Source organism: Myxine glutinosa, chromosome 5 (assembly GCF_964187855.1).
Source record: "Myxine glutinosa chromosome 5, kmMyxGlut1.1, whole genome shotgun sequence".
NCBI classification, from domain to species: Eukaryota; Metazoa; Chordata; class Myxini; order Myxiniformes; family Myxinidae; genus Myxine; species Myxine glutinosa.
In genome coordinates, this window is record NC_136265.1 from 65,115,115 (window position 1) to 65,125,877 (window position 10,763).

Consider the following 10,763-nt stretch of genomic DNA (forward strand, 5'->3'; position numbering starts at 1 on the left):
TTGGGTTCATTTTACTCGCAAGAATTACAAAAAACAAAGCTAATAATTCATTAAACAACATTTCTATTCACCCCACCCAGATTAGCTAATTTAATTAGTGGTAATAAAAAAAATATTAAATAAACAAAAATCATAAGCCACACCCACACAGACCACGCCCACACAGACCCCACCCACACAGACCCCGCCCACACAGACCCCGCCCACACAGACCACACCCATCATCCCCCACCCCCAGTGCGTCCCCCACCCTTGATCCCCCCTCATCCCACCCCCACCTTCCCCACACACACAAGGGGAGGGGAGGGGTGGGATGAGGGGGGGCCAAGGGAGGGGTACGCACCTTCCTGTCCCTTTTCCTTTATTCTCTTTTTGTAATTAAGAATTAAATAATTGTAAACAAAACAAATATATATAAATATTGAAAACATTAAAATCTTTATATTATTAAAACATTTTTCTTGAGGTATACATTCAACTTCTCCCCAGCATAAGTCATCAATTTCTTCCCAGCACAAGTCAAAGGTTGGTTCAGCAGATGTCTTCAGGTTTTGAATCTCTTTCTATTAAAGACAAGAGGGGAGAGATATTTATTTCATATTTATGTTCCATGTCAAAGCGTCTTGAAAAGCGCTATACAAAATAAATGTATTATTATTATTATTATTAATATAGGGTCGGATGCCCTTCCTGACACCAACCCTGAATCACCTCTTACGATGCGCAGGGATATGGTGTACCTATTATAAACGGTGAACCACACACACGTACACACATGCTTACCTCGAAAAAATCCAGCTTAGCGTCAAGATCGTTGAGTTGAAAATGTAGAGGTTCACAGGTTGGTAGGAAATAACCACTCCTTGGGGGATCAAAATCATCCCACTCAAAATTTTGGTCTTCGAGGTTAATACTGCAAACAAAATAAGGAGAAATTACTATTATATGCTGAAGTAAGCCTGACAAAACATCACACACACGCACACACACACACACACACACATTCACAGATACATACACACACACACACACACACATACACACACACATACACACACACACACATACACACACACACACACACACACACACACACAATCTCATTTTTTCATTTCTGTTCCTCACAATTCGATCTCTCTATTTTAATCACAGACACACATGCACACACATACACATACACACACACACATGCACACACCTCTCGTTTTTTATTTTCTATCATACCTTTCACGTGAATTTTCTAAGAACGGTGAAACATTGAATTCATTCTGAGCCCACCATCTCGGAGGTAGGTTATTCAAACCCGTATTCAGTTCGTTGTGGAACTCTTGAGAAACAACTTGAAATTCTGCCAGGATATTTACAATATTTGAATTGCTGCAATGAATAGGAAAAATAAATTATTAGTTGTATAATTAATCACATACAAAGCTCTCATTAACAGTGTTTAATACCAAATGAACTTACCAATGTCCTGGCGAGTATTCTTCATCAGAGGAAAGACTGGAATAAGACAAGCTCATCTTCGTTCACAATGTTTAAATGTCCCATTCGGAGACCTCTCTTTTTATAATGAACAAAATGTATTTCGGGGAACTGAAGTGCTTGTCAGCTTTTGGAAACTGAGGGCGTGTGTTTGTGAAAAACAGGAAACAAGACAAAGAGAATTCCTTGGAAGTTATCCAAGTGAAACAACGTCATTTCTCAACAGTGAGCTATTAATTAGAAAAGGTTCGAGTGGTATATAAATGGAAAACAAAATGAATGTAAAAAATATCAAATAAGTATAATTGAAAAGGCAACTGGTAAAAAAGTTCACAAAACAAATAAGAGAATTAATTTAAATACCGGTGAGTTGGATGAGACGGTGAGGAGAGTTGTAGGAGAATTAAATTATTTCCCACACATAAACAAATATTTGTCGGGTCGATGTTTGAGTGGGTTATATTCACCAGATGATATTAAGAGTAAAAGGTTAAAAGGTCCATAAGGTCAGAAGGATCACAGGTGTTTAAGTAGTCTAATGAATAAGGATAGCATGTCAAAAGGTTAGAAGGTTCGTAAAGAACAGGGTGAGAGAAATAGAGGTCTTTAGGGGCAATGAGGGAGGGAAAGAATTAATATGGAAGTGAATGGGTCAATGTTTGAGTGGGTCAAAGATTAATCTGCCAGATGATATGTAGAAGAAGGATGATAGGTCTATAAGAGAAAACAAATATTTGTAGTGTTTGAGTGGTCTAATGAACAACATTAAGGATAGGTACTACAGACAAAAGGTTCATAAAGATGAGGGTGGGAGAAATAGAGGTGTTTATGATTTTTGAAAAAGACAAGGGGGTAAATGATATTAGATAGGGATTTCCCATGTTAAACGGAGGTGTCCCAGAAGCAACATTATTACACTACTGAGGTGTGCGTGTTGTCGACTTGGCGAGGCAGTACGATCGTAGCAGTACGATCGAAACATTTTGAAAGGGAGTAAGAAACAAACCTCGTTGGACAGGTTTTTATTGAAACGCCCTGCAAGTGAAAGCGAGGAAAGTGTGGCGAAAAAGGCAAAAGTCATCTCCTCCACCTCCGCCAGCATCTTCGTCTGATCTTCAAGGTAAATACACTTAATAAAACCAGTTTATTTCTTTACATTGTGGCGGACACGGAAGCTCACTGGCGTGGTGATATCATTCCGCGCACCAAGTGGGTGGCGGCCACGCCGAGGGGTAGGCGTGGCCTCAGGATATACACCGTGCGCGCAGCCTGGAGCGCGCCAGTGTTACAGTGAGCTCTTGAATAAAGACTCTTACAAATTACCGCGTTGTCCGCTTCCTCCTTGTTTACAAGCAGCGCGCGTAACGCCGCTTATTATGTACAGTATATACGAGGTCGTGCTTGTTTATACATTATTTGTTATTTATAAACTACATTTTTCTTATTTAAAAACACGTAACAAAAAAAATTGGTGTGGTTTTTTGGGGGCTGGAACGGATTAATAGCATTTCAATGCATTTTAATGGGGAAATTTAATTTGAGAAACGAGCAAATTGAGTTACGAGCTCGGTCACAGAACGAATTAAACTCGTAAGTCAAGGTTTCACTGTATATATATATATATATATAAATATATATATATATATATATATATACATACAGACTTGGCATTTAATATGGAATATTTTTTTTGTGGGGGTGAACTTACTTTTCAAGATGTCTTAGAACCAAAAGTTAATTGGAATTATGTTGAAATTATTCTAGATTTTGTTAATGTGACCTTTAAAAGAAACAAAAACCACATTGGACATTTCTAAACAAATATATTGATCCTTGAAAGTGATGTCAACTGATATCGAACTCAATTCATGGACAGTACTGTGTTAAACTTCTGTACGTTTTCCAGAAGTATCTCTTTATTTTGCACATTAGCCAAAATTTTTTTTAACAAAAACAAAAGTTAAATTACGACTGGGATTACGGACAGTAAAATTACAGTTCAGTACTTCGTGTAACCCCCACGAGCATTCAGGAGAGCACGTACACGTTGAGGCATGCTGTTCACGAGATTTGCCAAGGTTTGGACAGGAATCGCTTGCCATTCAGTGACAATAGCCTGCTGCAATTCACACACAGAGGTCGGCTGCTGGTCCAAGTGGTCGATTTGACGCGTTAATTCTGCCCACAAGTTCTCTATCGGATTCATATCCGGGGACATGGCAGGCCACTCCATATGCTCTACACCACGGTCAGCAAGAAAGTGTTGGATCATGCGAGCACAATGAGGCCATGCATTGTCATCTTGGAAGACAAAGTTTCCTCGAAAGGCTGCACGAGCAAATGGAAGCAATGTTTCTTCCATAATGGCCCTGCACTTGAACTGGTTCAGGTTTCCATTCAGAACAACCAGGTCAGTTTTGCCCCCTGCATGAAAAGCAGCCCAAACGGTAACCCCACCACCTCCAGCTTGGACTCTTGGCACTATACAATCTTTGTTGTAGGCTTCATGCACTTGTCTGCGCACTCGGACGCGGCCATCTTGACGATGGACCAGAAATCTAGACTCGTCACTGAAGATCACGTGATTCGAGTGTCCTGGCTGCCATTGACGGTGCTCTCTAGCCCACTGCAATCGGCGCTGGCTGTGTTGTCTGGTCAGGCGTGGCTTTCTCAGGGGACGCCTGGCACGATAGCCTGCTTGAACCAGTCGTTGGTTGACTAGCCTTCTGGATACAGGCACATTTGTCAGTTGCTGCCACTATCAGCCGATTAGCTGACTTGGTACGGCCATTGCGGACTAACCGGTGCAGCTGGCGATCATCCCTCCTTGTGGTTCTGCAGGGACGTCCTGGCCTCCGTATTGGAGTAGGGACACTCCTTTGAGCATTTCGTTTCAGGATCTTTGACACCTGACCTTGAGTGATGCCATACTGCCGAGTAATAGCACGCTGTTTCATGCCGTAATTTCGTAAAGCCACCACTCCATGACAAACAGCATTGTCGAGTTGACGGATCATCTCCAGAGGAAGCGGCAATAACTTTTGGAGAAGTGCAGCAGTTGTTTTCCACTAATACAGAACGCAACAACCCTTGTATACCCGACTGTGAAGCCAATCATCAAATGCACCTGGCGGTACATTTTGCCACGCCACCTGTGATATAATGCTGTTGTTGACTTCTTGCTGTGACAGACAATCAGTGACATGGTTCTTTTAACAAAAAAATCACCAAAGTGTAAAAGAAACTCACCAGATTGATATACTGAGTTAAGAAAGTAAACCCAAGTCAAGAAAAAAAAAAAATTCCATATTAAATGCCAAGTCTGCATATACATATATATATATATATGTGTGTGTGTGTGTGTACGTACACACATACGTGTCATCCAACCGATTTATATTAGATATTCACGGTACTTATCCCACCGAATCTGTGTCAAGCTACGAATATCTTGTTTCTTAACAGATGATATGTGCATGACACACAGTTGTGGCAATTTTTGACACCTTTTCTGTCGACATCATCGCAGTTCACCCCTTCTATGGAAGACGCCAATGCTGGATAAATATAGTGCTTGTTGTGAGAATACTGACTGATGATTGGCTGGGTGTCAATAGTGCTACGCCGCGTGACCAACTCACTGCCCCGCGAGCGGATACGCTATCAGAATACAGTGCTAATTATTAATGGCAAATACTTAGTGTTGGACAAAATTCATGATGCGAACTTTTTATATTAATGAAAAAATGTGTTTCTGAAATGTATTCAAGCGAAGATAAGTTGCACCCTTTTGATGAAATGAAGCTGAACGAAAGCTCAGACCTGCTCATGGACTCATGGGGCAAGATGAAATGGTGGTCGACCCGAAGGATCACCCCGGATGAAGACTCATACAATCCGAAAGTATATCGGGTTCACTCCCAATTCTTTGTCCTTCTGAACTACAACAACCCTCATGCTCCACCTTCACTTAACCATGGATGGACCACCAAGGATGGGGCATGTGTACCATTTCGTTTCACTGAGCCGCTCTTCCAAAGAATCTCACAGATTTTGCTGCACAATCAAAAAGTACAAGAACCACACACAGATGCAGATACAGACTCAGATGGAGAAAATGAAACTGAGGACGAAGGGGCTAACTAAACAGGCTGGATTCAACAACTCATCCCCAATAAGACTCAGCTTGTATGCCAAATGTAAGTTTCATTATTTCATGTTGAGTATAAAATACAAACTGAAAGTATTTATTTGGTGTCCACTCCATTTTATGCTTTAGTGATGTGACACAAATAGAGTCGGATACTTGCTTCTTGGATTTATTTTGCAGCCGTTTCTTTGTTGTCATCTTGTTGATGAGATTGAACTGACAAACGTGTAAAAATAATTCCTCGTCCCAACAAACCCCTGATTACCTAGAACAGAAACCGACCAGTCTGTTGAGGCATAATGACTTAATAAATGTTACCTTCGAGATTAATAGCGGCCATGTTAGATTATTTTGGTAACCATTTTGTATTTTCCTTTCCCCTGAGGAATATTTTTCATACCAAACTGAATTATCTGACCCAGAAACCTATATTTTGACACCAAGAACCACTGTTGAAGTCGAAGCTACCATGTCTGAGATCGAGACCAAGACAGACAAAATGTGGTCTCGAGACCTACAACACTGCCAAGAACATCTGTATTGGAATCTATTCAGAGTTTTTATGGCAGCCACCTCAGATTTTAGTGGCCATCTTGAACTTTGGCAGCCTTCTTTGGATTTGGACACATCTTACTCTAATTCACCAAATGTCCGTCTGTCCATTCGAAGGTACCGCAAAAACGGCTCAACCGATCGACGATATTTTGGGTGCGTATTCCTGGGACCCCTGGGAGTAAAATAGGCCATATTATTTTTCCAAGTTTTCCAATTTTCCAAACGATGGAATAATATTTACCGATATGAACAGTGATGTGGCTTTTATTAAAATTCTACAAATACTGTTTAGATTTTGATGACAATTATGAACCTGCCGCAAATGCAGAAGTGGACAGATGACGGCAATGCACGGGTTTGATAATATCCAAATACAACCGTCATTCAATCGTAATGTTAAATCGTGAAACGTTAATTGTGTTAATTGTTTTGTTGAAGTATCAATTGATGATTGGAATTGAGTGAATACAATTACGATTTTGAATTCGTAATTGTATTCACCCAACCGTACGGAACTTCACATCAGGATTTAAATATTTGTTTTTGTCACGAATGTTGTTAAAAGTTTATTTTTTATATTAATGTTATTTCATTTGTGATTGGAGTTATGCTGTTTGGAATGAAAAAAGAGATATCGAGTTCAAGTGAATGACGAAATGCCGTGACGGTTTCTACTTTCGAAACGTGAATTCACGGATCGCCATATGCAGATTCGTCATTGACTGGGTATGGAACAAACGTACCCGTTTGTTTGCGAACGGGTACGTTTTTCATGGAAGTCCTTCACGAACTTGCTGTCCATGTCTGACGGGCGACTGAAGGTGCTGCAGGAATGTGGAATTTATTGGTTTCATACTTTAGCATTCAGAGTTTCTGCATTGTCTGTTTGCTTCTGGCCTCCCACCCTTGCCTGCACGGGTACTTCACTAGTACTTTAAATGTGAATGTTATTTTGTGATAAAAATGTATTCCGTGACATCCATCAACTATAAAATAGATGAAAAAACATAAGGGTGTCGTGCATTGGATGTGGTGCATCATTGGATGATGTGGAAAAACATCGGCTGAAGCATTGGTGGTGCAGGTATGCTATTAGCCAATTGATTAAGAAAATCTTTTATGATCATTATTTGTTGATTTTAATTATGCCATTAATCAATCAATTATTGGACACCTCTCCCACCCAATACAGTCTCTATGAGCTGCATGGCTGTGTTGCCGGGCACCGAAGCCGCGCTGGAGGATATTTATTTATTTGGCATCGGGGCGGTGTACTTTGAATGTATGGTATGGCAGGGCCAATTTATATTCTGGCAGCAGCCATGTTGGATTTGGCATGGACCCAAAAATGCCAGCATTCTTGAGAAGATAACTCCCACCAATTTTGTTCAGCACCCTTCAATTATATAGAAACCACCTTCAAAGCTTTGTCCCCGCATTCTTGTCATGGGACCAACACATTGATCCTCTACTTTCGGTGCCGCCTCGTGACAGATGAGCACAGACATTGGGCTCGTGTTTTATTTATTTATTTTTGTGCACAAAGCCAAGGTTCGTGTAGGAGGTAACACATAAAACACAAATACAGAAACGCATGAAACATATTTTTAAAATAGGGGGAGGGAGACAAGATGGAGAAAGAGAGGGCTGCACACAACCACAACAACAGTGAAAACAGGGACATCGGTAGATCTGTGGAAAGGAGAGGACTAGGGGAGGGGGGGGGGGGATTAAGAGGTATAAAACAAATGGACACTACAAGGACTTTTAGGAAAGAAGTGGGAATTTGAAATTTGGGTTGTATGAACAGGGGTAGAAAAAAAATCAAAGTATTGGATGGGCGAAGACAAGTGATAGTGGTGAACAGCTGTTTAAAAGACCTGGAGGGAGGAGTGGGATTGAAGAGAGTGAGGGAGTTTGTTCCAAAGGTGGGAGAAAAGAGGAATGAAAGAGTGAAGGTGAGCAGGGAGTCTAGATTTTGGCAGTTTCACGAGAAGATGGTTGCTGGCAGATCTTGTGCATCCCAAAGGAATATTTGGGGGACAGAGCAGAGTGAGCTCGGCCGGAGAGGAGTCAGTGGAAGACATAACGACTGTCGTGTTCCTTACGATTTAAAAACCGACCAAGGAAACGGATTAACCGAGCAAGCTTTAACTCCGAAGGCGTTTAGTTAAAATATGGCAGAGTTCATACATGCGGGGAGGGGGAGGATAAGGAGGGTGGGGAGGATGCTGAAGTGCCTTACCTCACGGTTCCGATGCAATCTTCACCCCTGTGGAGATTAAATCAAGCGAACACCGAATTAAATGTACAAAAAGAAACACGTTTATTTTACGGAACCCGATACAAAGAAACGCGCCGGTAAATAATTATAATCCAAAATTGGGACGTCCCCACAACAGACTTCAACAACACAGACAAAAGGATGAAAGAAACTGTAAAATAAAATGAGTATGGTTATTGTGCTTATCGCAACTAGCTCGTGTGTCAGGGATCTTCTGAGATGGTGGTTCTGGGTTGGATGGATAGCTCCGGTCGGCCGGAAGAAAGGCCTTGATGCGCCCCCGTTCACAAGGCCTCGATAAAACCTCTCACGCCAAGTGAGCGAGCGGGCGTGCAACCCGCTTCACCAGCCGTGGAATGTCCTCCCGAATTCGGCACGAAGCTGCGATACACCCAACGTTTGGGTCGCAAAGGAGAGAGTCAAGGTGAAGGAAGGCGTGAGGGCAAGAACGAGCGATGTCCAGACACCAACGTCTACCTCAACGAGCAGGGACGAGAGAGAAAATGTCAGTCTCTTCTTCTTTTTGTCAATCCCTCGTTACGTCACCTCCCTCTCTCTGCCAATCCCTGCCGGCCAACATCACAGGCTCAATTCTCCACCAATGGCCGCGTCACGTCTCTCTCATCCCATTCATTGGTGGCCAATCAGTATGCCGCTCTCTTTGCTCTTGCTTCACCAAGCCCAGTGAGCTGCTTCTTGCTTTTGCCCTGACCAATCACCAGTCCTCTCCCACTCCGCCAATCGGCGGCCCTCGTCCTGTGGTGTCTTCCTTCTACCAATCCTTCGCAAGGTGGGCATGGCCTCAGCCTGCCTGAGCAATGAGTGTTACTATGCAAGCTAGTGATGTGGCTGGCTGCAGCCGCATCGGCTGTGCCCCGAACTGGCTTCCTGTGGGTTTTATGGTTATTGTGGCGGAGGGGGGATTTAAATAGTGTTTGTGTGGTGTTACTATTGGGCCTATCTCATGTCTATTGTGTGTTGCCATACGGGTCACAGGTATGATCACAGAGGGAATGACACACAATGGAATCTTATTCTTATTCCCTAATTCTAGTTACCAAGCCCCGCCCCCTCGGGGCGGGGACACAGATACGCAGCTTACTCCGACATTCGGGCTGGACAGAACTTATTACAGGTGAGGTTCCCTGTCATGACAGCTGGACACCTACCTCTGCAGATGTACCTAAATATATATATGCCCCCACCCCAAAATTCATAACAAGACCATCAACCAAACCTGCCTGTGATGAGAGGGTGAAAGGCCCTCAGAATCAGCTTCATCGCAGGAGATACCAATGATTCTGAATGTTTTGGTTTCAACCCCGTGAAGCTGAGCTAGGTGTGAGGCAGGAGCACCAGCCCAGAGGGGAGAGTAGTATTCCATTGAGCTGCGGATGAAAACTTTGTTTGTGGTGAGGGGCTCAGGTGTGCCAAGGAAGGACTTCGCATGACCAAGGATGCCCAGTCGGCCACTGGCTTTGGAGGCCAGCTTGGAAATGTGGTTTTCCCAGGAAAGATCATGGGACACAAGATTTGGAGGTAAACAGAGTTGAGGCATTCAGCTTTTCAAGTGGAGTGTCAACTGTGTAGGTGTTTGACGTAAGGGGGGGCGGGGGGGGGGATGGAAGGGGAACAAACACCAGAAAAACATTTGACCAGATGCCACCGGGACTTGGAGGAGGGAGACAGGTTTGAGAGTTCAGGCTTAAGAGTAGAGAGATATTGTTTCCTGGCTCTCCTGAGGGTAGACACACACTTGTTCCAAGCATTTTGAAAGGAACGGAGATTGCCTTCAGTTGAATTAGCCTTCCATGTGGCAAAGGCAAGTTGTTTCAGGGCAACTGCCTCACCACAATATTCAATGTACCATGGACGGGAAGAAGGGTATGACAACTGAAGAGGAGATGGGATAAATCTGTGCATGAGAGAGAGCAATTTACTTTGGAAGAATTCCCAGGATGAGTTGATGTCAGAGGCAGTAGAGATGGGAAACTGGTCCAGAAGTTTGATGGCTGCAAGTAAGTAAGTCATGACCAAGTCTTGAAGAGACAATGTGCAGTTTATTGAAATCCGGGTCGGGAAATTGACAGATTGTGTCAGTCCCAATGAGTCGCAGAAGTCCTTTGCTGAGGTGCCATGGCTGGTGAGAGAGGTTTTCGATGAAAATGGAGTACTGTACATTGTGCTTATTATGCCTCTGCCAATGAAGTCGCTGAGGTTGGTTTGTGTTTTTTTTACATGTGTTTGGGTTGTCCGTCCGTCCGTGATAGATTTTCGTTGCCGCGATAA

At 42.9% G+C, this 10,763-nt stretch overlaps 1 long non-coding RNA gene across 2 annotated transcripts; it reads right to left on the reverse strand.

Annotated features, from left to right (window-relative positions):
- Positions 1-346: 346 nt before the first annotated feature.
- On the reverse strand, positions 347-1,608 carry LOC144892027 (uncharacterized). 2 transcript variants are annotated; one of them, XR_013623345.1, is made up of 4 exons: positions 1,468-1,608; positions 1,225-1,377; positions 784-913; positions 347-563 (listed from the first exon to the last, which is right to left on the reverse strand). It is a non-coding gene; the product is annotated as an uncharacterized LOC144892027 (long non-coding RNA). The 2 variants fall into 2 exon arrangements; XR_013623344.1 differs by having other exon boundaries at positions 1,225-1,560.
- Between the last annotated feature and the right edge of the window lie 9,155 nt (positions 1,609-10,763).